The sequence below is a fragment of the Lepidochelys olivacea genome, assembly GCF_965140295.1.
Source record: "Lepidochelys olivacea isolate rLepOli2 genome assembly, chromosome: 2".
In the NCBI taxonomy this organism is placed as follows: domain Eukaryota; kingdom Metazoa; phylum Chordata; order Testudines; family Cheloniidae; genus Lepidochelys; species Lepidochelys olivacea.
In genome coordinates this window covers 100,389,745-100,413,972 of record NC_140412.1, presented here as the reverse complement: position 1 = coordinate 100,413,972, position 24,228 = coordinate 100,389,745, and positions in this window count along the sequence as shown.

The window sequence follows — 24,228 nt, the reverse complement described above, 5'->3', positions numbered from 1 at the left end:
TACTTTACTCAAACTTTCACAGGAAGATATGTGTGTCTGTATTTCACGTGTGAAAGTAAAGCATAATGAATTTTTATCAGCACATTTTAATGTCTTTCCTTATCCGTTCCTCCTGCCACCCAAAATCTTATGTATAATCCACCACTCTTTAATAGAAATAAATTGTTGCAATAATATCCTAAGATAAATACATTCCTCACTTATATGATTAGCATATTCATATTTCAATAATGTTCTTTTCCTGGATGGATAGTTTACCTGATGACTAATTATTCATTTGTTACTTGAAGTGGTATACAGCAAACCTGCTATATGGAGAATCTATTACTAATGTGGACAATATGTTTTCTTTATTACAGTAGGGAGTGCATGTTCTAGTCAGTATATTTTGGAAGTGTGGATCTTAATCCATCATCATAACCAGATATCTATGAGTCCAGTAGTTGAAAGGAAGAATGGTCCTTTTTGAACATCACATATATTTATTTTCTCTCATCACTGCTGACATCACTTTGTGCCTTACCAGCCTATAATGGCACAGTAAAATCTAACTTGCTTTACTAGCAGTTACATTTTTCTGAAATTTAAAGTTTCAGCAATTGGCTTGACGTGGGCTGAAGATAGGATATCTGCCATTTGCAAGTATCAAATTAAAAATGAAGCTAAGAGAAGGAGGAAAAACAATGGGATAAACATCCATGTTACTCAGAAACTTTTGGAAACAGGTATTCACTGGCTGCTTAAATTAGGCATTCCATCGTGTTTATACTATTCCTTACATTAAGGCTGGCAAATCATTCTCCATGAATTACTGTTTTATTATGTCTGAATATCTAAATCAGGTTGTCAAAGGTGAGAGAAATTTTTGATGCAGGTGTCCCTCTTTTCATATAAATGTCTTACCTGACTGGTGTTACCACTGTAGGGAGAGTCAGAAAATCCACAGACACAAGGATAATTCAAGTATAAGAGTAAAATGGACTTTTATAATTAGTGAAAGAAAAACACAAACCAGCAAATTCTACCACATGGTGGCATTAGGGGAACTGTATTACTACAAATGCAGTCCTTTAGATGAGACATAACTGAAATAAATTACTACTTTCCCAGTCATTGTTTGCAAATCCTAATTTGAATGGCTACATTCTGCCTAGCTAATTATACCTGCAGTTTCAATTAGATACAGCAGTCATTTTCAGTACTGACTGAATTCTGGTACAGATCTGCTTTATACTTTAGTAGATCAGAGTTGCTGCACATCAACGGTGGATGAAGTATGTTTGTGTGTAATCCACAGCCCTGCTTTGATGCACAAAGAAGAGAGAATACTAAAACAGCAGGGTAGGTTTCCTATATAACACAAGTGCAGTGCCGAATAAGCCCAGTTTAATTCTAGAGGCTGCACTTTGCCTCCCAGGGGGATGGTCTGCACATTGGTTTGATGGAGGTGGCTAATCTAGCAGGTATACTGTTGTAATCTTCAAACCATAGGCAGCACATGGTGGGCATGCATGATGTTCCTGTTCAGAGGAGTAGCCAAGTGCATCTCACTGTACCCTCCTCAGTTTTTCCAAGATGGCGGAATCCTTGTGTGTGAGGATGCACCATGCTGTGTCTTTGAACTTCACTTTTGCCCTGGCTAAAGCAGGATTTGGACCACAGTTCAGGATGCTTTGAAATCTCTGGCCAGTACTGGAAAATGACTATACCTTCCCTTCTTTAAAGCAAAGAGACATCGGAGAAGTGGTGTCCTTGTATTAATATTGATCGATGTAATAGTACAAGGGTTTTTAAAAATAAAATGAAAATGTGGTCTGCTCTCAGAGGTTCTTTTTAGTATTTGAAGCTTACATTAGCCTCACATGTTTTTTGATAATGAATGAACTCAAAGCCACATGCACTACCCTTGATCCACACACACTACCAGTTGATGTCTTAAGGTATTGCACTGGTTATACAAGGTTTGAGGATGATTTGAGTAAGAAGACACTCCTGTTTCTCTTCCCGCAGGTGAGAACTAAAATCTCTGAGACTGGAGCAATCCCAGATGCCTATATAATTAAGGTGCAGTAAATGCCGTGTAGACTTGTAGGGCCAGTTCAGGGCTGGTGTAAATGCCTGAAGCACACATTGACTTCAGTGGAAGTCACATCCTTTTATTTCAGTAATGACTTTGCTCTACAGTGCCCATTATCAATATAGTAGGACCAATTTCTACTGGGTTCAGGGACTACTATGAGTGTCCCAAGGAGGAGAAAGAAAATCAGGTAGTTTTCAAGAGGGCAGCTAATTGTCTATTAACAGGCTCCGCCTTGAAAGTCACAGACATCTCAGACCTGCTTTTCACTTATACTAAGGCCACTTCATCCCACTCCGGTAGTGTAAAGGAGCCTTAAAGTGGCTTTAACATTTATGAGAATCAGGCTCATCATGGTTTGTTGTCCTCATTGTTTTATTCTGAAGGTCTCTAAATTAAAGGTTGTGAACTGTTAATTTTGGTTCAACATGTCTCAAATCTGTGAAGTGGGTATAGCATGAGAGCCTCATGTTTAGAGCTAATCCGGCTACCTTCAGTCTGGACAAGTTATTTTTCTCCTAATGCTTTGGGATGTTGAGTACCTCTTGGAAGCTGCACGGTGTCCTGCCTCCTGGTCCCATATGGGGGCTCTACATGTTGAGGATCTTCTTTATTACTAGACTACAGAACAAAATGATTTAGAAAATATGACATTTAATTTTAAAATACTGCATTTTCTGTGACCTGGGACAAGGTAATGCTGAGTATATTCACTGAAGCTAAGTGGTGCTCTCATACTGCATTCTGGATTAACAGTGTCTGTCAATTCACTGATTTACCAGACCCTGTTCCTATAGCATCTGAGCACCTAGCAAACATTAATGGACTAGAGCCTTGCTGATATTAAGGCAACTTTATGGCTCTCTGGCACTTTGAATGGACTTGAAGTGGGTACAAATTAAAGTGACACCCACTTTAAGGCCTGTGGTGCTGCTAGAGCAATGTGAAGTAGCTTCAGTGTAAATGAGAATAGGGCTCTAATAAATGTATCCTCATTACCTGTCTGCGAGACAGGAAATATTCTCCCTATTTTACAGTTGCGGAAAACTGATGCAATAAGGCCTCAGTTCAGGAGAGCACGTAAGTACATGCTTCCAGTTAAGCATGTGCCTAAGATCTCTTTCTGTACTGAGGCCTTGGAGTGTTGCTCAACACTGGTAGTCTGTAGTAAAGCTGGATGTTGAATCTCCATCTCCTGAGGCCCATTCCTGTGCCTTAACCAAAAGGCCATCTTCCCTCCTTCCATTTTGAAAGTTGTTGTCCCCATGTTTGTAGTCATACAAGATAGTTTAAACATCCTTGACCCATCTAGAGTCAAAGATAAGATAACTACTGATGACCGATAAAGCCAATGTTGATGTGTTTATACTTCAGTGGCATAAAACAATATATCTGCATTGTCTTTAGCATCTAAATGTAACCTTGGGTCATTGTTTTGGAAATGGTAGAAAAAAATGCAATAGGATGGAAAGGCAAAATTTGTTTAACAGTTTTATTCTATATCAAATAGATGGCATCTCTTCAGGCCAACGGAGAAAGTTTGACTAGTTTGAAGTTGCAAGCTACGACCTTGAGATTCAGGAAAACATTGACTTACTGTGGCAGCTGCATGCATCTTTTGCTGTCCCTTGCATTAGAAAGGGAATAAATCAGAGGCTGTGTGGAAGACGAAAAGGGTCACGTGTAAAAGGTCAGTCACACTAACCTTCAGCTTGACCTCATTTTTCATTCTAAATGTATTTGCAATGGAAAATGATATAAATTGTTCTAAATAAAAGATAACATAAGTAGATGTATAACAAGTCACATTAAATCTTTGAGGAACATTACAGTAAGGCCACAACATAATACAATTATGATCACTAATGTGCGTGATATTTTTATTAATCTATATTCATACACATACTGTATTTGAATAAAATGTTTTGTTCAGTGTATGTTACTGAATACCTAACAGTGAATAATTGATTCATACATATGTTTCAAGTTAAATATTGCCGATAGTAACTGTTCTCGGAGCGTTATAATTTTGGACATGTCTCATTTTATTACCTAATTACGGTGTTTTGCTTTACAAAAAATACATCATAGCAATTGTGTTTGGCCATTATTTCTGGGTAGGCTTGGAAGGATTAGATTTTTATCAGTAGATGTCAGTAAGCATGGATTTCATCGTAAACACACAAACTGATGAAAAAATAATTCCACTGATGGTGACCAAAATTTACAGATCGGCAAAGTAAGAAAATTGCTGCATGTGAACTTATTAATCCCACATGAACATATACAAAGCGTGTTGTAATGAATGCTGCATTAAGCACATAGTTACAGCTCTGCTAAACCAGCTGGCTTCAGCACTAGCTCAGCGGGAGCTGCAGATAAATATGCAGCATTCAATAAAGCTTCAATTTTTTGGATCGGAACGTCTACTGTCATTAAATAATACTTTTCTGACATGCCTCAAAAAGTTTCCCTCAACTGTGAAAATTTAAATTATAAAAATCTAAAGAAAAGCTTAAAAATAAACATTGATAGTATCTATTGAAACTGTAAACAATTCAAAAATTAAATTCTGCCAATCCTATTTATGGGTGTTCTTTCTGTACCTTTAAATGTTAAGCTGTCATAGTTGAAAAGTTACTGTAACTGGGTTGTCTATGTAAATTACTCATGTAATGTCATAGGGTGTGTCTCACAGCCCATTTAAGAGGAAACTCCTCCCTCTTCTATAACTACTGTACTATGTAAATACTCTATAGGTTTTTATATGGCACTCATGACCATAGTATGTGAGTGCTTTCCAGTAGATTAGGCAACATGACTACCAGCTGTCACATGTTTGTTCTCCAATTGTCTCCCCAGGGGCAGAAACCTATAGAATCATGTGTTTTGTTATGGATATTTTTATACCCTATAAATATTATAAGAATCCAAAACAAATATATATGTGTACATATATTGCTATGCTTTCGTAGAAAAGGCAAGGTCGAAAAATGTGCTTTGCACTTTGTTTAGAAGGTAGTGAGGTTTGTGATGGTCCTTAGTTCTTTTGGGTGTTCATTCCTCAGTCTCAGTTTGTCTCTCAGCAAAGCCGTGTCTCCCTCTCAGATGATCTTTACCCTTATTGTGTAGAAAGTTCCAATGTGCTAGAGGAGTAAAGTTGTCAAGCATGACCTTCATCCCATAATTGTAGATATTGTGGGCCCAGACCTTTGAGTGGTTTAAAGATAAGGACTGAGACCCTGAACTTGATTTTGATATTCTATGGGAAGCCAGTGTAGAGAGTGGAGAACAGGTCTGATATGTTCATGGTAGCCTGTGTTGCTGAGGACATGCCCTGAAGCGTTCTGTACCAGTTGGAGTTTCCTAAATGCTGAATGCTTTATGCCCAGATATATTTGCGTTGCTGTAATCCCTCTGAAACGTAATGAATGCATGAATAACTGAGGCCAGCTCTTTGTTCGCCAGATTATGTAAAATAAGATTTGGTGGTTTTTTTATTTGCCTTCTGCTTGTCGAGTCTTTAGGGTGCACTGGGGTCACATTTTGAAGCTTTCTCTGCAGCCATGAGGGCTAGAAGCTTTTTTTGTTTGTTTTTAAGAATGAAAGCTTAAATCATCACATATCTACCTGACTCATAACAAAATAATGAGAGTTGGCAACAACGCTTTCACTTCTGTTAAAAGGCTAGGCACTTTTCAGAAGGCTCTTAAACACCACACTACAATGATTGAGTTGCAGTTCTTACAGGAGAATATTGACAACCAAACACTAAGAAAATTCCACATTTTAAAGTTGAGAAAAAAAATTGGAAACTTCTGAGGTATCTCAGAGACACTGCAGGCAGGAGAGGAATATAAACAGGCACAGGAGATCTGGGCAGCTCTTCCTCTTGGGGTGGGAGAGGCGGGGGAAGTTGGAGGGTCAAATCTTCCAGTCCCTACTCAAGTAAAACTTCTATTGCCATCAGCACCTCCACTCATAGATATTAACGTGCTCAATAACTATACACTTCATAATTTAGAAGCTGGGAATGGGTGACAGGAGATGGATCACTTGATTACCTGTTCTGTTCATTCCCTCTGGGGCACCTGGCATGGCCACTGTCGGAAGACAGGGTACGGGGCTAGATGGACCTTTGGTTTGATCCAGTATGGCCGTTCTTATGTTAGAGAAACCAGTTTCCAATGGAATTTGACTGGGCAACTATATTTAATCTGTTGTGTTATCTTTGCTTTATAAGATGGATGCATGGCTTTGCTATTCAGTGGGTGGTGTTACAGTGAGATGTCTAGCTTTAAAAAAGAGTCTATATTTTTTGTTGAAATTCTGCTTTTTTCTCTGGGATAATTTTAGCAAGTTGTGAATTATTTGGTATGAAGTGAAAGTGTATCAAGGCCCCAAATCAGGAGGGCACTTTAGTATGTACTTAATTTTAAGCACATTCTTAAGTGCTTCCCTGAAGTGTGATCTAAAAGAATACAGTGTTGTGTAATCAGTCCTGTGCTCAGGTGTAGGTGATAACTCAGCTGACCTGTGCTTCTGTCTTCAGATTATCTGGCGAGAACATGGAGATATCAAGGTTTGTGTCCTGCTAATTAACCATAGTTTACAGAGCTTGCAGAAGGGAGACGGGGTTGAGATGGGGTTCCGGAGGGCAGGGTTTTTCTTAGTCCATGCTTCAGCATGAAGTTCTGCCACCCATACTTTAGTGATGGGCTCAAAGTGTGGTGTTCCGTGCTGGTGTATTTTTCATCTCACTCTCCAGGGACTGAGACTGAACTGGCAGGTCACTCCTGGCCCATCCAGGAAAAGGCAGCAGGGCTTGCCTCATTGCTATGTTTAGTGATGGTTTCCAAGAGTGTGCACTTCTGGTCCTTAGCTAAACACATTGGGCTTCATTCTTAATTACACTATGGTCCCTTTGCACCATTCTGGCAATGTAAAGCATACTTAAAGTGATGGAAATCACCTGAGACTAAATCCTGTCTAGTGGGTCTTCCTAGTCAGTATAGAACTGTCTTAAGGTCTTTATAACAGTCTTATTTAAAGCCCCAGGCATAAATGTGTGCAGGCCAGCTCAAAAGCGGGGAGGAGGCATGGTGAGCGGGCCCTGTACTATGGTTATTCTCTGCTTCTTAGAGCTTATAGAGAGCCATGGGAAGCACATCATGAGTTAGAGCAGCCCTGATGCTGCTCTAAATTATAGGAAGGGCAGGCAGGGTTCTAATCAGCCCCAGAATAACTGTAGCACAAAGGTGTCCTAACACCATCTATCCCCTTTCTTCTGCCTACCTTCAACTCCTCTGCAGGGATGGAGTTGACTGAGAATCAGGCCCGTGGGTTTAATTTGGTAAGCTTGACTAGGGATGATTCAGATAGACACTCCAGTTTCTTCAACCTCCCCCTTTCCTCAGCACTCCCTTATTCACTCCTCTCATTCTGCTGCTCTTACTTTTTCCATCTTTTTGAGAAATCAAATCTGCTCCAAGATCTGGATATATAGCCGCTGAGACATAAAGGAACTGACACTGTTTGCGTGTCTCTAGGAATAGCTTTGCATACAGGAAAAAACTATAAAAGTTATGGTTGTGTTAGGTCTGTGATTCCCATAATCTTGCTTACTGTCATACTTGTCTAGGGTCCATACCCCCCAATCCCGCCTAGATGCACATTAATGGAAATTACCGAAACAACTTCCATTAACCTTAGTGGGAATTGCATAGCTCAGATTGAATCCCTGGTTACTACTTTGAAAATGTACTCATAAGGATTTGTCTTATTACATACTATAGAGAAAACAGCAATTCTAATGGAGCTTTATGAAAGAAGGACGCTATGATCTAGGGAGTAGCTCCTAGCATAGCGAAGCACTGTCTCATTCCCCTTTATTCTTTCTCCCACAGAGAGATGTGAGACAAAACAGAACTTTGAAAAGTATGAAATAAATATGAACTCTGTGGGTCACTTTGCCTCATCTTGGCTTCATTGCACTTGGCTGAACAAGTAAAACATGTAAAATGAAAAGAGACGATCCAGTATTATATCTATATCCCATTGCATTTATTCATCCTAGCCAAAACTGTCAGTACTACAATCAGTTGATGGGAAGATGTGCTATTGTTTATGTTTTGCTCTTAATATATTCTGTGTCAATGGTGCACTCAAAATGTAATTCACAGATTAACAGTTGTAAAAGCAAACGACTTCAGACCTAGACTTGGAACCACTCGTAAACATGAAAGAGAATTAACTAAAGATCTTGAAATTGTTTTTATTGCATACAAATAGAAATCCTTTTAACACTGGGGACCCTTCAGTGGCAACATAGGGATGGCTGTGTTTATATTGTGAAGTGTTAGGAAAGAAACAGTGTTAAAGCTTGAGTCATGTTGTGGTGAATCATATAAGTTAGAAATGGAAAAGGGTTTGGTTTTTTTCCATGTCCAACAGAGGATTTTCCCATGTGCTATAGGCATGTTGATATCAATGGGAGTTTTTTGTTTAATTAAGGACTGCAGGACAGGGATCCTGTCAAGGTTCCTCCCCCACTCTGAACTCTAGGGTACAGATGTGGGGACCTGCATGAAAAACCTCCTAAGCTTATCTTTACCAGCTTAGGTCAAAACTTCCCCAAGGTACAAAATATTCCACCCGTTGTCCTTGGATTGGCCGCTACCACCACCAAACTAATACTGGTTACTGGGGAAGAGCTGTTTGGACGCGTCTTTCCCCCCAAAATACTTCCCAAAACCTTGCACCCCACTTCCTGGACAAGGTTTGGTAAAAAGCCTCACCAATTTGCCTAGGTGACTACAGACCCAGGCCCTTGGATCTTAAGAACAATGAACAATCCTCCCAACACTTGCACCCCTCCTTTCCTGGGAAATGTTGGATAAAAAGCCTCACCAAAAAGGGCATAGGTGACCACAGACCCAAACCCTTGGATCTGAGAACAACGAAAAAGCATTCAGTTTTCTTACAAGAAGACTTTTAATAAAAATAGAAGTAAATAGAAATAAAGAAATCCCCCCTGTAAAATCAGGATGGTAGATATCTTACAGGGTAATTAGATTCAAAAACATAGAGAACCCCTCTAGGCAAAACCTTAAGTTACAAAAAAGATACACAGACAGAAATAGTTATTCTATTCAGCACAATTCTTTTCTCAGCCATTTAAAGAAATCATAATCTAACACATACCTAGCTAGATTACTTACTAAAAGTTCTAAGACTCCATTCCTGGTTTATCCCCGGCAGAAACCAGCATATAGACAGACACAGACCCTTTGTTTCTCTCCCTCCTCCCAGCTTTTGAAAGTGTCTTGTCTCCTCATTGGTCATTTTGGTCAGGTGTCAGCGAGGTTACCTTTAGCTTCTTAACCCTTAACAGGTGAAAGGAGCTTTCCCCTGGCCAGGAGGGATTTCAAAGGGGTTTACCCTGCCCTTTATGTTTATGACAGACCCACTTCTACTTCTTGTCACTACTGTGAAGCACACATTACATCTATGATATTAAAAGTAAAACATTTATAATTACTCATGGGGAAAAAAACTTACATTAAAACAACATCGTTAAGATTGCAAAGTCAAGCACTCACTCGTTAAGAAGTGCTAGAAGTAAGGTTCTTGTGGAACATGAATTTGGCCAGCTTGTGTGTACACATTTTGATATCACATATTTAATTTGTTTTGTTTTTTTCCGTAGGACCTTGTCTCATTCAGTGCACAGGATGGAAGATGCTAAATTAATGAGGAGGAATTGAATATATTTTTTTCCTCTTCTTTTTTTCAATGTGTGGCCTCAGACCTTATTTTGTACACTATTCAAACCCTGCTCTAAAGCAGAATTATTAGTTTTTCCTTATGAATTTTCTATGGCACTTGCCAATATAGTAATGGAGGGCTTCACAGATGTTAAAGGATTTATTTTTACTACATTCCTGTAAGATGAGTGGGCATTGTCCCCATTGTACAGATGGGGACCCGAAGCACAGAGCAGTTAAAGCCAAAATTATCCGCTAATTTTGGGTGCCCAATTTGAGACACCTAGAACCGGATTTTTTTTACAGTAGCTAGCATTATAAAGGACTTTATATGTTCACAGCACTGCTCCCATTGACTTCAGTTGCAGCTGTCTATGCTCAGCACTTCTGCAAATCAGAGCCTAGGGTCTCAAGTCAGTCACCAAGAAAATGAGGTGACTGCATAGGTTTATGCAACCTTCATCCTGGAATTTTCTAACTTTTAGAGTATTTGATTTTTTTTCAACTTTAATAATGTTCTGTTAATGTAGTTGTCTCTCTCTGTGTAATTTCTTAGGATTTTTAAAAAGCAAACTGGAAAACCCCAAATTCATGTGTAATCTTATTGACAGCAATGTGGTTCATCAGAGGCTCTGGAACCTTCAGATTCACTGTGGACCTCTGCCACTTGAACTAATGGAGTAATGGATAGCAGTAATAGGTTGTCATCCTCTGTGTGGATCAGCATACAAGGATGGTAGTGGCTTTCACAGATATTTGCTGACAGCAGATGAATGGGGACACTCTTGGATTTCATTTCAGACTCTGTAGGAGAGTGTTCTCTTGTGGGCACAGACGCTCATACCCATTCTCTCCAAGCATGCCCCCATTTGCTCTGTCCTCTACAACCTGCCCTGTCCTGTCTCTTCTCCATCTTCCTTCTGGCTCCTCTTTCTCTTCTTTCCCCACCTCACCCTGGCCACATTCACCATCTGCACTGGTTCCCAGTCCCAATCTCTCCCCCTGAGAGTCTCATTCAAGTTCAGTATCAGGGTGTAGCCATATTAGTCTGTATCCACAAAAACAATGAGTCCAGTGGTACCTTAAAGACTAACAGATTTATTTGGGCATAAGCTCCCTGTCCCAATCTCTTTTCCTAGCTACTCCCACCCCCCCCCCCCGCCCCGCACCCAGCTCCTTGTCAGATCTGTTTTCCTTCTCCACATCATCTCACAAGTTCTTGGTCCCAGTCTCCCTGTCCATCCAGTCTCCCTACCCACCAGCTCTCTGTTTCCCTTTCACTCCCCCACTTGCCTCCAGTCCCAGTTTCTGCCACTCCTCCTACGTTCCTTGGATCCTTATATCAATCTCCCTCTATAGGCAAATGACACCTTCATGCTATCTGAGCTTGTGAGCACAAGAGACACAGGCTAACTGCTCTCTGCCCAGACCCAGACTGAGCAGAGCCTGCAGCAGCCCAGAGTCTTGCTCATCCCCTGGCTGGAGCATGCCCAGTGCAACTGGAATCTTCAGGGAATTGAATTACTAAAATCCAAGAAATCTCTACTGAGCATGTGTAAACTGATTCTCTCCCGCCCAAAGGTTTGTAATGTAGTGACATTTGGACAAATTTTCTCAGGGAGGGCAAAAGGCACATTCCTGACACACAGGTTACCCCATGCCAAATATCAAGCCCCTGTTCCAAAGCATAGGGGTGCTAGCTCTTTTCAAAGAAAACTTTCCCAGAACTCCTTAATATGTGGAAAAAATTATCTATGCATTGTCTCATTCTTTGACACAGTAAACCACTTTGGCTCAAATTTTCCAAACCAAAACCAAACCAAAACAAGCACACACAAAAATTCTGCTTGAGGCAGACACCTAGCTGAAATTTTCCATGTTATAAGTAAAAGAAAACAGTATCTTATAAAGGTTAGGGTCAGGCAGATTTAATAATTGATGGCTCTACTAGCCCTGCTTACATATTCTTCTTCTCCTTGCCAAACAGCCATAGAGATCATTCGCCATTTGGTTTGTTCCTGTGCGGCTGAAAGGGCTTGATGGGCTGATAGTCCAATGCTGGAACAGACATGATGCATGTAATAGAGCGTCTGCCTCTGAGATGCCTCCACTCCTCGGTTGTTGGAATTTTATCCTGGACATTCCAGCAAATGCCATTCTCCAGGTGGCTTGTAATGTCTTGCAGCATTCTGGCGACATGTCCAAAAAGCATAAGATGCCGGCTGTAGACAATAACCCCAGTAGTCTGTAGACCAGAGAGATTGTAAAAGTCGGTGTTAGAAATTAAGTCATTCAACTTTATGCCCAATATACGACATTGGCATTTTATGTGGAAAGCCTTCAGTTTTGCCCAGGCTGAGCAGCATAGTGTCCATGTTTTGCAACCATACAGCAGTACAGAGAGGATACAGCTTGAATAAATCCTGAATTTGGTTATCATGCTGAGATGAGATAGATTCCATATTCATTGTAAACAACTCATGGCAGACACTGCAATGCCAATCCAGTAAAGAACCTCTGTATGAGAGTTGGAAGAACCCAAATAGCAAAAGCCGGAGACTGCTTCAACAGATTCGTTATTCAAAGAGATTGGAATCACGGGTAGACATGATCCTAGGTTTTGCAGCTTTGTCTTTGACCATGAAACATGGAGGCCAACCTTACCCGACTCCCCCATTTGCTGGAGTGCCTCGCAAAACCTGTCAGGGCTTTGTATTAGAAGAACAATGTCATCATCATAGTCAAGGTCTGAGATCAAGAAATCACCAATCTTAATGCCTATGGACCTGATGAAATGCTGCATTATGAAATCCATTGCCCGACCTATATATGCTGGAAAGGATAAATACATTTTAATAGCAATTGGCTTGTCATGTTTTAAAGGGCTTTGAAAATCTGAGTTTGAGTGTCGGGTTTTAAACCACACTAAAAAAGTGGCTTTTACTACTCCTTGATGAATATTTTCCCAGCCTTGGATAACTGGTAGTGTACATTCCATTACTCAGTTTCCTTCCATTTCTAAGATATGCAGACCTCCTGGTTGATTTCCAGGAGCTATTTCTAGACAGTTATGTCTCCTTCCTAAACATTTAATCCAAAGAACTGAATATATACTTTGACATTTCCTCACCAGGTGGTCCTTTCAGAGTCTTCATTTTGGTTTTTCTTCTGTGAATTCACTCTGATTGACCAATGCCTTTGTGGTATTGAAGCACCAAGAAATATAAGCAGTTGATGTGCTGGCTGGGTCTGCATTTGTGGCACATCCACAAACAGCCCCCTAAGGAGATGGCTTCTCTGAGACAGGAAGCATCCTTGGCTCAGGAGTAACTCTGAGTGGAAATTGAGGGTGAGGGTGGGTTTTCTGCTGGGAGGAGAAAATGAAACTGTTTTGGACCAGCAGCAAAAGGGAAACTGCTGCTGTACCTCTTCCAGGAATCAATAGACATTTACTAAGCTCATTTCTCCGTCATCATTCCGGGCACTCTGCCTGCTTGTGCTAACCTACCAATAAGGAGCACCTACCAGAGCCTATTGTTAGTGTAGACATACCCTTAGTCACAGCAATTAAACACCCACAGATGGACTGAGTCAGCTGACTTGGGCTCATGTGGCATGGGGTGTGGGCTGTGGGGCTGTAAAATTGTGTTGTAGATGCCTAGGCTCCAGCCCAAGTATTTGAAAATCTCTGAAAGGGGAGGTTACGTATTGTAACTGGAGGCTACAAAAACATAAATTAAAATGCCTCCTTGACTGTAGTGCCCCTGGGAGCATAGTATAAAATTGCACTTTGTTCTGCTGTCTTTCTCACCATATTTAGGTCTCTCTCTCTCTCTCTCTCTCTCTCTCTCTCTTTTTCTTTCTTTTCTATCTTTTTTTTTTTGCCATTACTGCTGTGTTTATCTCTCTCTCCCCTCCCTGTCCCCCATATAAATATTTATATAGTCGCTGGCATTTGCCCAATTGAATCTCATTTGGCTATTTCCTGACTATCTTTCTAATATTCTAATTTCTCCAGGTTCTTCTGTATTATTCCTCTGTTCTCTCTGGTATTTACGACATCAGTCAATTTAGTATCAGCTGTGGTATTTACTCCTTCCAGATAATTAAATAGAACTATGCCTAACAGAAAACCCTGTAGAACTCCAGTGGACATTCTGGGCCCCTATCTATCCCCCATTTGATGCATTACTATGCTTTGTTTCCGGTCCTTCAGCCAGTTTTCAGTGCTTACAATCAAGCCACTTTGAATTATAAAGTGTTCTAATACACTTTTTGACATGCACAGTATTTTACTACTTTACTACTGTTCAGATACGTCTACTGCTTTTCCTTTGTCCCTTACTTTTGTCAACTGAGCAAAAAAGTGATCTCAAAGTTTTTTCTTCTGTAATTTATTCTTTATATATCCATACTGTGGATTGCTCATAGGCATACAGATTCTTCCTTGTAGTATTTGCTTTACTTGATTTGTGATTGGAGTTATATTTAATGAACAGTAATTCCCGGACTGTTTCCTTTAAAAAAAAACTAGGTACCACACTGGCTCTCTTTCAGTTTACCTAGACCTACTGATTTGCAAAGCATCATTTTTTCCCAAGCACCCCCACACGTGCTTTATATCAATGTTTTATTGACAAAATCATCATTACTTCCAAGCTGTCCTTACCTGTTCTTCTGATTTCCCTTGTTAAAGATCAGCTGTAAAAAGCAGGTCAGAAGCTCAACATCATCTGCCTCCTTATTTATGAATAGTCCCATTTTCTCTCTAGTATTCTTTTTCCTGGTTATATTTCAAAAAGTGCCCTGGTACATTGACCATGACTATATCGGACAGGAAATGAATTCCCCAACATAAGTAGATGGTCATTATTATTAATTATGTTTATTTTGGTTGTTCCTAGGGACCAACTAAGAATGGGGCTCCATTGTGCTAGGCACTGTATACAGAGAATAGTAGAAAATCCCCACTCCAAAGAGTTCACAATCTGAATGGAGAGACTCAGGATGGGGTAAGGCATAGACGGAGCAGAATCCTGCCTCGCAATACTTTTACTTGCAAAAACACATGAAGTGAAAAAGGGATGAAGGCCCTTTGCAGCATTTTCAGTTCAGGGTTTTTACTTACTTCTTATCTGACACAGTCTGGGCCCCAGAGCTATTTTTCTCATATACCCTGCAGGTTCCTTGCACAGGTGGATAAAAAGAATTAGAATTGAGATTTATGGAGTATGACAAACAAAGAGGTTATTTGCAAATAAAAGTAAAACTGTGAGAAATTGAGAGGTTAAGGGAATTATGGGAAAATGGATCAAAGCTCTCTCTCCTTCCCCTCCCTCCCCCTCTTCAGTGGGTCAATGTTGTGCTGCAGGTTTTGAACATTCAATACAAATGGTCTCAAGAAGGGCAGGAGAGCAGGTAGAATGTTCTGCAATATGTGCAGAGAGGCCAGGTGGGTTTCCGGAAGGCCAGACTGGAGGTTACAGTAGTCCAGGTGAGCTTGGAAAGGTGTTTAGGCAGTCAGAGTGAACAGGAAAGACAGGTTCTGAATATGCTGCAATGGAAGAAGTGGTAGGATTTAGCAACTTCCTGAATGTGTCGGGAAAAGGAGGGAAAGAAATCAAGAATTAAATTGAATGTGCAGGCCTGGCGAATGGGAGGATTGTGGAGTTGTGTTGTGGTGGGCAAGCGAGAGGGGTTGGAAGGATTTGGTGAAGAGTTCTGTTTTTGTTACGTTGTGCTTAAAGATGACAAAGAGATATTGAGGAGAAGCTCTCAGAGAGAGAAAGAGAGAGAGAGATGCAAGACAGGTCGGGGGGAGGGAATATAGGAGTCGTGATGGCAGCTGACACTATTAGCGGATAGGGCCAACAAGAGAAAAGCTGATTACTTTAGCTCTGATGAGTGATGTAATTTACCCTGTTTATCTCAGTGATGAATTTCTGTCAATATGACCAACTTCTGTAGAGAGGCACATCATAATAGCATTTATGTATTGAGTCTGAAACTTTGTCTGAAAATACAAGTTCTTCTGACTTTATACTTCACCCATTTGTCAGGTGTTTTCTACAGCTGCAACACTCGACATCCCCACTCTCTTGGTGTGTCCATTAAATTAATTTGTTTTACACCCACTGTGAATCTGTGAAGCCACAGTTTAACATCACACCCATTTTCTGACCTACTTAATCCTGACTGTTAATTTAAACAATTTATATCAGTTCTCAACTCAGCCCAAGTACTCCTGCAACAAACACCTGGTTATGTCAACTTTGAACATGGTCTATTGTTTTAAGCCACGCTTCTCCATCAAGTCCAAAGGGCACTCAGGTCTGCCCATGCATTGTAATCTTCATGGGAATTCTGTGGCAGAACCCATAAAAATAGAACCCAGGTTTCTTGACTCTCAAACCTATGTCTCAAATCAACCTTGTCATGTAATGGTGGCATGGTTATAATTTGTAGGTGATGTGAACTGCTGCTGTTTCAAGAGCTGTAAATCTGATTAGTTTTGTAAATGCATGGAGGAAGGAATGGAGTATGAATGAATGTTTAAAGATAAACTATACAGGCAATTATTCAAATTGTATGCCAAACTAAATAGCATTTAGTTTTTCCTCAGTTATATTTTGCAAGGAAATAAAATGCCCTATCCTTGATGTCTACATGTCTTACAAATAAAAAGTTGGAACTAGAAAGAGGTGCTTGAAGGGAAAGGTGGAAGTGGAAACTTGTTCATAAACCAAGTGAGCAGCTGCTTTGCAGGCAGTGAATGTTGCTACTTCCCATAATTTTTCCTGTAGTTTTTTTTAGAAGAATAATGCTTCATAGTCGCTTTATCCTAAAGATATATAGCCATTGATAAACTGTTTAGGAGAATCTTATATTTCAAGCTTTTGGGATTGGAGGTCACTCTTGGGCTGTCCTGGGGCAGGATATTTCAGACAGGGTAGTTCTGATAAAATCTGAAAAGTTGAATTAACTTAGGTAAAGGTGCCTTTTTAAAGATTTACAGAAGTAAGACAATTATTTGCTTTACTGTTAAACTGTGTGTTGCACTGGGGAATATATATATATATATATATATATATATATATATATATTATATTAAAGCTAGCAGATACTTCATAAGTGACCCCATATTCATCGAAATATTTGAATACATTTACTTTGTTCTTTGATTCCCTTTTTATGTTCTCTTTACTTATATGTTCTAGTGTATGGGTTTAATGGGAAGGATATCTGCAGAACAAACTCACATCTTCAGGGATTATTACAGAATATTAATGGAAAGGTAATTTTGCATTTGTAAATATAAACTGAATAACTGATGGTTAGACTTATGCTTATCCAGTAAGAAAACAGCATTATGCCATGTGACCTTTGTGTCCAATCACAGCTAATCAAAATTTGAACAATGAATACTCACAGCTAGGAAAATTGTCAGAATAGTTTTCTGATGGAAAGTGCAATTTCTAAAAAATCAAACTTTCCAATTTTTATGTTGTTGACAATAAAAATGAAATATTTCATTTCACGTTCTTCATCCTGAATGGAAATCTTTCATTTTTTTTAACTGACCCCAGATGTTTTGTTTTGAATCATCAGTTCAGCAAATGTTAATCTACATTTTTCTTGTGGCACATTGCCTTAGGGGAGTTGTATTTCAGGCCCTCATTCTCTCCTATGGGATAAGTGTTTGGGAGGACATCTCCCATAAAGTAATGTGAATTTGGCAGTTGGTGGTATGTCATAGGAATCACATACCCTGGGTGCATTGTAGGAGGTATAGTCCAGTCAGGGAGCCAGAGTCTTAGGGGAAAAGGGGAATGTCAGGCTACCAAACTAAAGAATTTTGGTTGCACAATTTTTTTTTAAATTTCAACTCTTGTCCCTGATAGGGTTGGGGGAAAAAAGTTAAAATGTTGGAATTCCCCATAGGAATGAAATTCTGAGCTTTGCTCAGCTCTACTCACAACAAACTGCTTGCAAATAATCAAATAATAATAATTCCCAAAAATTATTCTAGGCACTTCTGTGTTCACCCAGCACGGAAGAGGAAGGAGTTAATGGAGGCTTCATGGACCTGCCACACCCTCAGAGAGGAGCAGCCTAGGAAGGCTTCACAAGAAGCAGCCATTTGGAGGAGGGCTGTACAGAGCATCCAATGAGGGCCCATTAGACTCACATAAAAGGGATCTTCAGGACAAAGCAGGGTCAAAGGCTGCTGGGTGTTCAGAGTGAGGACTGTGTCCCTGAGAGGCTGAGAAAATAGGAGTACCTTGGACAGAGCAGCTGCTAGCAGGGACTGAGGGAGCAAAAGGGAGCTCCTGGCTGGCTGCTAGGACTAGCTGACTCAAGGCCCTGAGAAGAGTGTGAAGAATTGTGCTGGGGAAATGACCCGGGGAACTGAAGTAGTGGAGATGGAAGTTAGAGGCACAGCTGGAGGCTGATATGCACAGGGCCCCTGGGATGAAACCCAGAATAATGGGCAGACCCAGGTTTCCACACTTGCCACTGGGGAAATGGAAGGAATTGGATTGATACCGTCTCCCCCAGAAGGGGGAAATATGGGTGGTGGCATGGCCAGAGGGCTGAGTCATGAAGAGGATGCTGTGGTTTTTGGACTGAAGTGGGTCTGCAGGTGGAGAAGACAGTGTGAGAGACTAAGGAAAGGAGGCAGTGGCTGGCAGAGCTAATCCCCGTGACAGCCAACAGGAGGTACCACTGTGGTGAGTAAACCTTCTCACAAATATGTTCAAGGAAATCAATCTGTTAAATGGCAATTTGTGTGAGAGGAAAAATTCATCACAGAAATTATTTGTAGCATATAAATTGCCCAGTTCTATTAGTTTTTTATTTTCTTTTGGTTACTGGTAGTGTTTGCAATCCATTGTGTAGTAAGGAGGAATAAAGTACATTGTCATGCTGGAAGATGTTAATGGTTGCCACCAAGAATGTCTTTGATCTAGAGCCAAGGCAATTACAGACCATGTTAAAGCTCACGGGCATGCAAGCCACCCATCCTTCAGGATACATGGAAGAAGTGATTAAGCACCTTTATGGAATGAGATAATTGGAGACAATGGAAGCCATAATCCAAGGCAGTAAGCCACATGGAAGGCCAACCAGCAGCTAAGTCATTAGTGCAGAATTGTTTCTGTGGGGACTGACTGCAAACACTGAAGCTAGGAGATCGATTGCTTGTAGCTGTGTGTCTGTGGCTGTCAGAGGAAGAAAGCAATCCAGAAAACTAGTGGGCGCGGGACAGCAGACAGTGATAGCAATAGTTATGAGTGTGGACCTGAGAGGAACAGAGACAAACATCCTTGGAGCATAGGACGGGCTCTATATGAAGGTTTGGAAGCTATGAACAAAGAAACTTCCTTCTAGCCTTGGAATCTATGAATTAGAGGGACCATTGTGACCAGCTTGTCTGACCTCCATTAGAACACAGGACATAGAACTTCCCCAAAAATAATTCCTACAGCATAGATTTATTTTCCTAAAAGATATCTGTGATTGAATTTTGTTTGTTCCTAATGTGTTCAGGGAAATAGAACTGTACCAAAGAAATTCCTGACCCTACCACCAATTTCTACTCCTAATAGAAACAACGTCCTGGAAAAGCCCTGAATTTATTTAACTGCTCGGGACAAAGGACAACAATATTGTATTACAAAAACTATAAGTTTTGATCCCTTTTGTGTGTTTTAAAGCTAAGAACCCTACAGTCAATACATAAAGCTCTCTCTGTGATGGGGTATATCTGCCACACACTGGACAAGAATGGGTTAACCCCATACTGTCAGCTGAAGAAGCCACACCCTCTCACCCCTGCTGGCCATGCCGCAACTGGAACCACAGTATAAAAGGAGCAGTCCAGCTGAGTCCGGGCTGACCACTGAGGAGAGAGGACATGTGTTGCAGGCTCCCTCTTGAGAGCTGCTGGAGCCCCAGACCATGGAGCCCAGGTGCTCCGAAACACAGGTGGATACCTGGCTGCCTGTAGAAGCCCATGAGGGGAAGGAGTCATTAGGAGCTTCGCCAGCCAGTGATCCCAGAGGACCTGTGGACTATAGCATTGGAAGACTGGGTAGGAAGTAACCCAGGGGAACCAGACATTGCTCTGGTTGTAGAACTGGAAATAGAGTCTGCGTGTTTCAGACAGATCCCTACTGACCTAGTTACTGGTATCAGGGCCCTGGGACGGGACCCGGTGGAGTAGGAAAGGCTCACATCCCCCTATCCTGGCTGCTGACCCAGCCCTAGGTGGTAGCCCACCATCTTGCCTGGCTATCAGGCCCTACTGCCCTGCATCAAAAGGTGATCCTTTTTACTCTGGCCATTAGGTCATATTGCCCTGAGGCCAAGAGCAATCCTACTGACTGGCCACTGGGCTGCACTGCCCTGAATCTAGGGGCAGGAGCCCATGGGCATTGGCCACTTGGCCTTATGGTCCTGTATTGAAGACTGACCCTATCAGATGAGGTTCAACAAGGACAAGTGTAGAGTCCTGCACTTCGGACGGAAGAATCCAATGCACCACTACAGACTAGGGACCGAATGGCTAGGCAGCAGTTCTGCAGAGAAGGACCTAGGGGTGACAGTGGACAAGAAGCTGGATATGAGTCAACAGTGTGCCCTTGTTGCCAAGAAGGCCAATGGCATTTTGGGGTGTATAAGTAGGGGCATTGCCAGCAGATCGAGGGACGTGATTGTTCCCCTCTATTCGACACTGGTGAGGCCTCATCTGGAGTACTGTGTCCAATTTGGGGCCCCACACTACAAGAAGGATGTGGAGAAATTGGAGAGAAATTGTCCACCGAAGGGCAACAAAAATGATTAGGAGTCTGGAACACATGACTTACGAGGAGAGGCTGAGGGAGCTGGGATTGTTTAGTCTATGGAAGAGAAGAATGAGGGGGCATTTGATAGCTGCTTTTAACTACCTGAAAGGTGGATCCAAAGAGGATGGCTCTAGACTATTCTCAGTGATAGCAGATGACAGGACAAGGAGTAATGGTCTCAAGTTGCAGTTGGGGAGATTTAGGTTGGATATTAGGAAAAACTTTTTCACTAGGCGGGTGTTGAAACACTGGAATGCGTTATCTAGGGAGGTGGTGGAATCCCCTTCCTTAGAAGTTTTTAAGGTCAGGCTTGACAAAGCCCTGGCTGGTATGATTTAGTTGGGATTGGTCCTGCTCTGGGCAGGGGGTTGGACTAGATAGTCCAGAGGTCCCTTCCAACTCTGTTATTCTATGATTCTGACCATTAGGTCATACTGCCCTGAAGAAAAGGGAGGTTATTTAGACTTGGTCATGGGACTATACTGCCCCTTCCCCCAAGGGTATACCTGACCTGCGACACTTTCCTTCAAATACCTTCCACTTTGCTACACACACATTCTTTATGGTTCCAATTCAGCAAAGCATACACTTAACTTTAAGCATCTGAGTAATACCATCCCTATTCAGCAAAGCACTTAATGATCTGTCCAGTAGGGATGGAATAACACTTGTGCCTAAATTTAAGCACATGCATAACTACTGTGCTGAATCAGGGCCCTTCCCCCTTTGATTTCAGTATACATTAGCTTGGCTGCTTCTTATTTCTACCACTTACTATGTTAACCATCCCATTCTCTTTGGTATGGAATTTCTCGACGTCCAGCGTTCCGTTAATGTAGCTTAATTTTGAAGAAGTTATGCTCTTACTATAGCAGAAAAATTTAAGAACCATCGAAGGGGCTGGAGGTAGATACAGCTGTCACTGTTCCAAACTTTTCTCAGGCCTTAATGTTTAATGTACAAGCTTCTGAGAAACTGTGTTATAAGTGGAAAATAGCATGCAGTTCAGCACAGAACTAGCAAACAAACATCTTAGTATCAGACTAAGATACTAACTGATTTAGTTGGGGGATTGGTCCAGCTTTGAGCAGGGGGTTGGACTAGATGACCTCCTGAGGTCCCTTCCAACCCTGAGATTCTATGACTCTCAGTTCAAAGGGGCTCAAAAAAATGCAGAGGGCATGACTGTACAGCTTGGACATTTCTTCAGCCTACAGAATGAAGAGATTCCATACGGCAAAGTACATTATTTTCTCATTGTTTGACAGGTCATTTTCTCCAGAATTAGTGCCCATGAATGGGAATTTCAGTTAAAATCAACATTCTTACCAGTCTATTGCTTTACAGTATGTTTTGCTTGGCTATATTACAACAAGTGAAATTGCCACCAAACTATAATTTCAGTCCTTGGAATGGTAACATTTTGTAATGTTTTTTAATTTTAATTCTTTTTTTGGTCAGTTAAGTCCAACTTAGCTCACTTGGGCAGCCCTGCTTTTTTTTATCCCTTGCCAGCCATTACTTTGATTGGATAATTGAAAGTGTCCCAGTCTCAGACCAGTCAGGTCAAATGTCTTTATTGTTCAACCAATTTTTAACTCTCTCGTTCTCAATTCTTTAAAGCTAATGGAATCTATTCACACTGCTCTGCTTTGTTTTTTGCTTTTTAAAAGATGTGTTTATTTTTAGTTTTTCCTTTGTAGGCTCAATTGGGGTCCTTCATGAATTAGACTCCTAACAAGAAGAGTTTATTCTCTCTGAGTTCCTATAGTGCCAAATTAATCCCTGGTGTAATTCTGATTAATTTGGCCCAAAACATATTTACATTGTGATACAATGACATTGTTGTTTGTTTAAAACAGATTCCTATAAACCAGAAAGCTTTGATAATCTCTGTCCTAAAAAATATCTGGAAAAAATTATATTCTGTGCTTTAGGTACAATTCAGTAAAACATCTCTCATGTTTATAATTTTTCAGACAATTAGAGGAAGAAATCAAGAGTTAAACAGAAAGCCCTTGTAAACTGGAAAATGTTAAGGGAAATCCCAAATCCTGTATGTACAGAAATTCACAGTCACAGTGACTGCCAGACCCTACAATCAAAAATGCACCACTAATGCACATATGATTCCTCCTCCTCTTGGGGGTTAGGAGAGAGAAGTACCTCTTTGTTAGTGTGCTTCTTCAAGACATTTTTTCTATTATATAGTTTTCCTGGTTTACCACTTTCTAATCTGTCAAATTCTTAAATCCCTGGTGCAGAGATATACATTGGACAGAGTGTACTTACATCTAAAGATCAAAGGAGTTTAAGCAGCCTTTTCCAAATGTGTTTGAATTTCACAACTGATTTCTTCTGTTTTTACAAATTAATTTTTTTCCTTTGACACATCTGTACCAATTCAGCTGTGTTGAAATGGCAAGTAATTCTCCAACCGCAGCTAATTAAAATGAGCGGGTCTTGTGCTATTCATATTCCATTCAAAAAAGATAAGCAGGGACCTTAGAATTACCAGCACTTCAAGTGCCAATTTCTACTACAAAGACGAGAACTCTGCAACAGAATTTTATAGACTCTGTGACTGGTGCTTTGTACCTGAAGAATCCACTGCTACTGGCAACATTTTAGAGATCCTGACTCTTGCTGAAGAAATGTTAACTATTAAAATATAGTATTTTAAATCTACCACATTTGGGTTTCCTTTGGAAACCTTCATCCTTCCTCTCTTCTGCAAGTTCTTTATGATGCAGGTTTTCACTATATGATCCCTTAAGACTAGGTCATGGAAAATATTATTTGGTGAATCCACATTTGTAAAAGATGTGAAGGTAAAGTAATAGGACAAACATTAATCATACAAAATTAGAAGATTACATACATAAACTAACATGAAAAATATTCAGGATGTTGAGCAATTAAAGAAGGGTAAAAGAGAAGTAAGTATTCATATATTGCAACATTGTACGACTGAGGGCCAAATCAACAAAGGAATTTAGATGCTTATTTGACACGTTAGGTGTCTAAACCCAACATTTAGATCCTGATGTGACTGATACTGCAGTGTCTAATGTTTGGGGAATAATGTTTGATGAATCGTTGTGGGCTCGGGACTGTATTTTACTCCACGGGAGAGATTCCTGCAGCTCCTCCCATGAACTACAGACCGTATGGGGACAAGGGAAATTGTTGCAGTCCCCAAGATTGTAAACAGCTCCAGAGAATTATCACCCCCTAGGGTGGTTTGCATATATTGGTTCAGACCTGGTCACAGAGGCCAAGCAGACAAAAAATGACTTTTTGGTACAAAAGGCCAAGTTTAACCTGAGTGAGGGAACTTCAGTTTGATCCAACAAAAAGACGTGGCCTCTGTCCAAGATGCCGTGGCAGGGACTAACCCTGCAGAAGGGCTGAAAAGACTGGAACCCTCAAGGGTTTCCACAGGCCTCATTGGAGGCGGCACTGGTAAATGTAACTATATGTTTAGGCCCTTTTATTATTCTTTGTGTTTTCTCTGTGATGCTTTTGTTCTAAA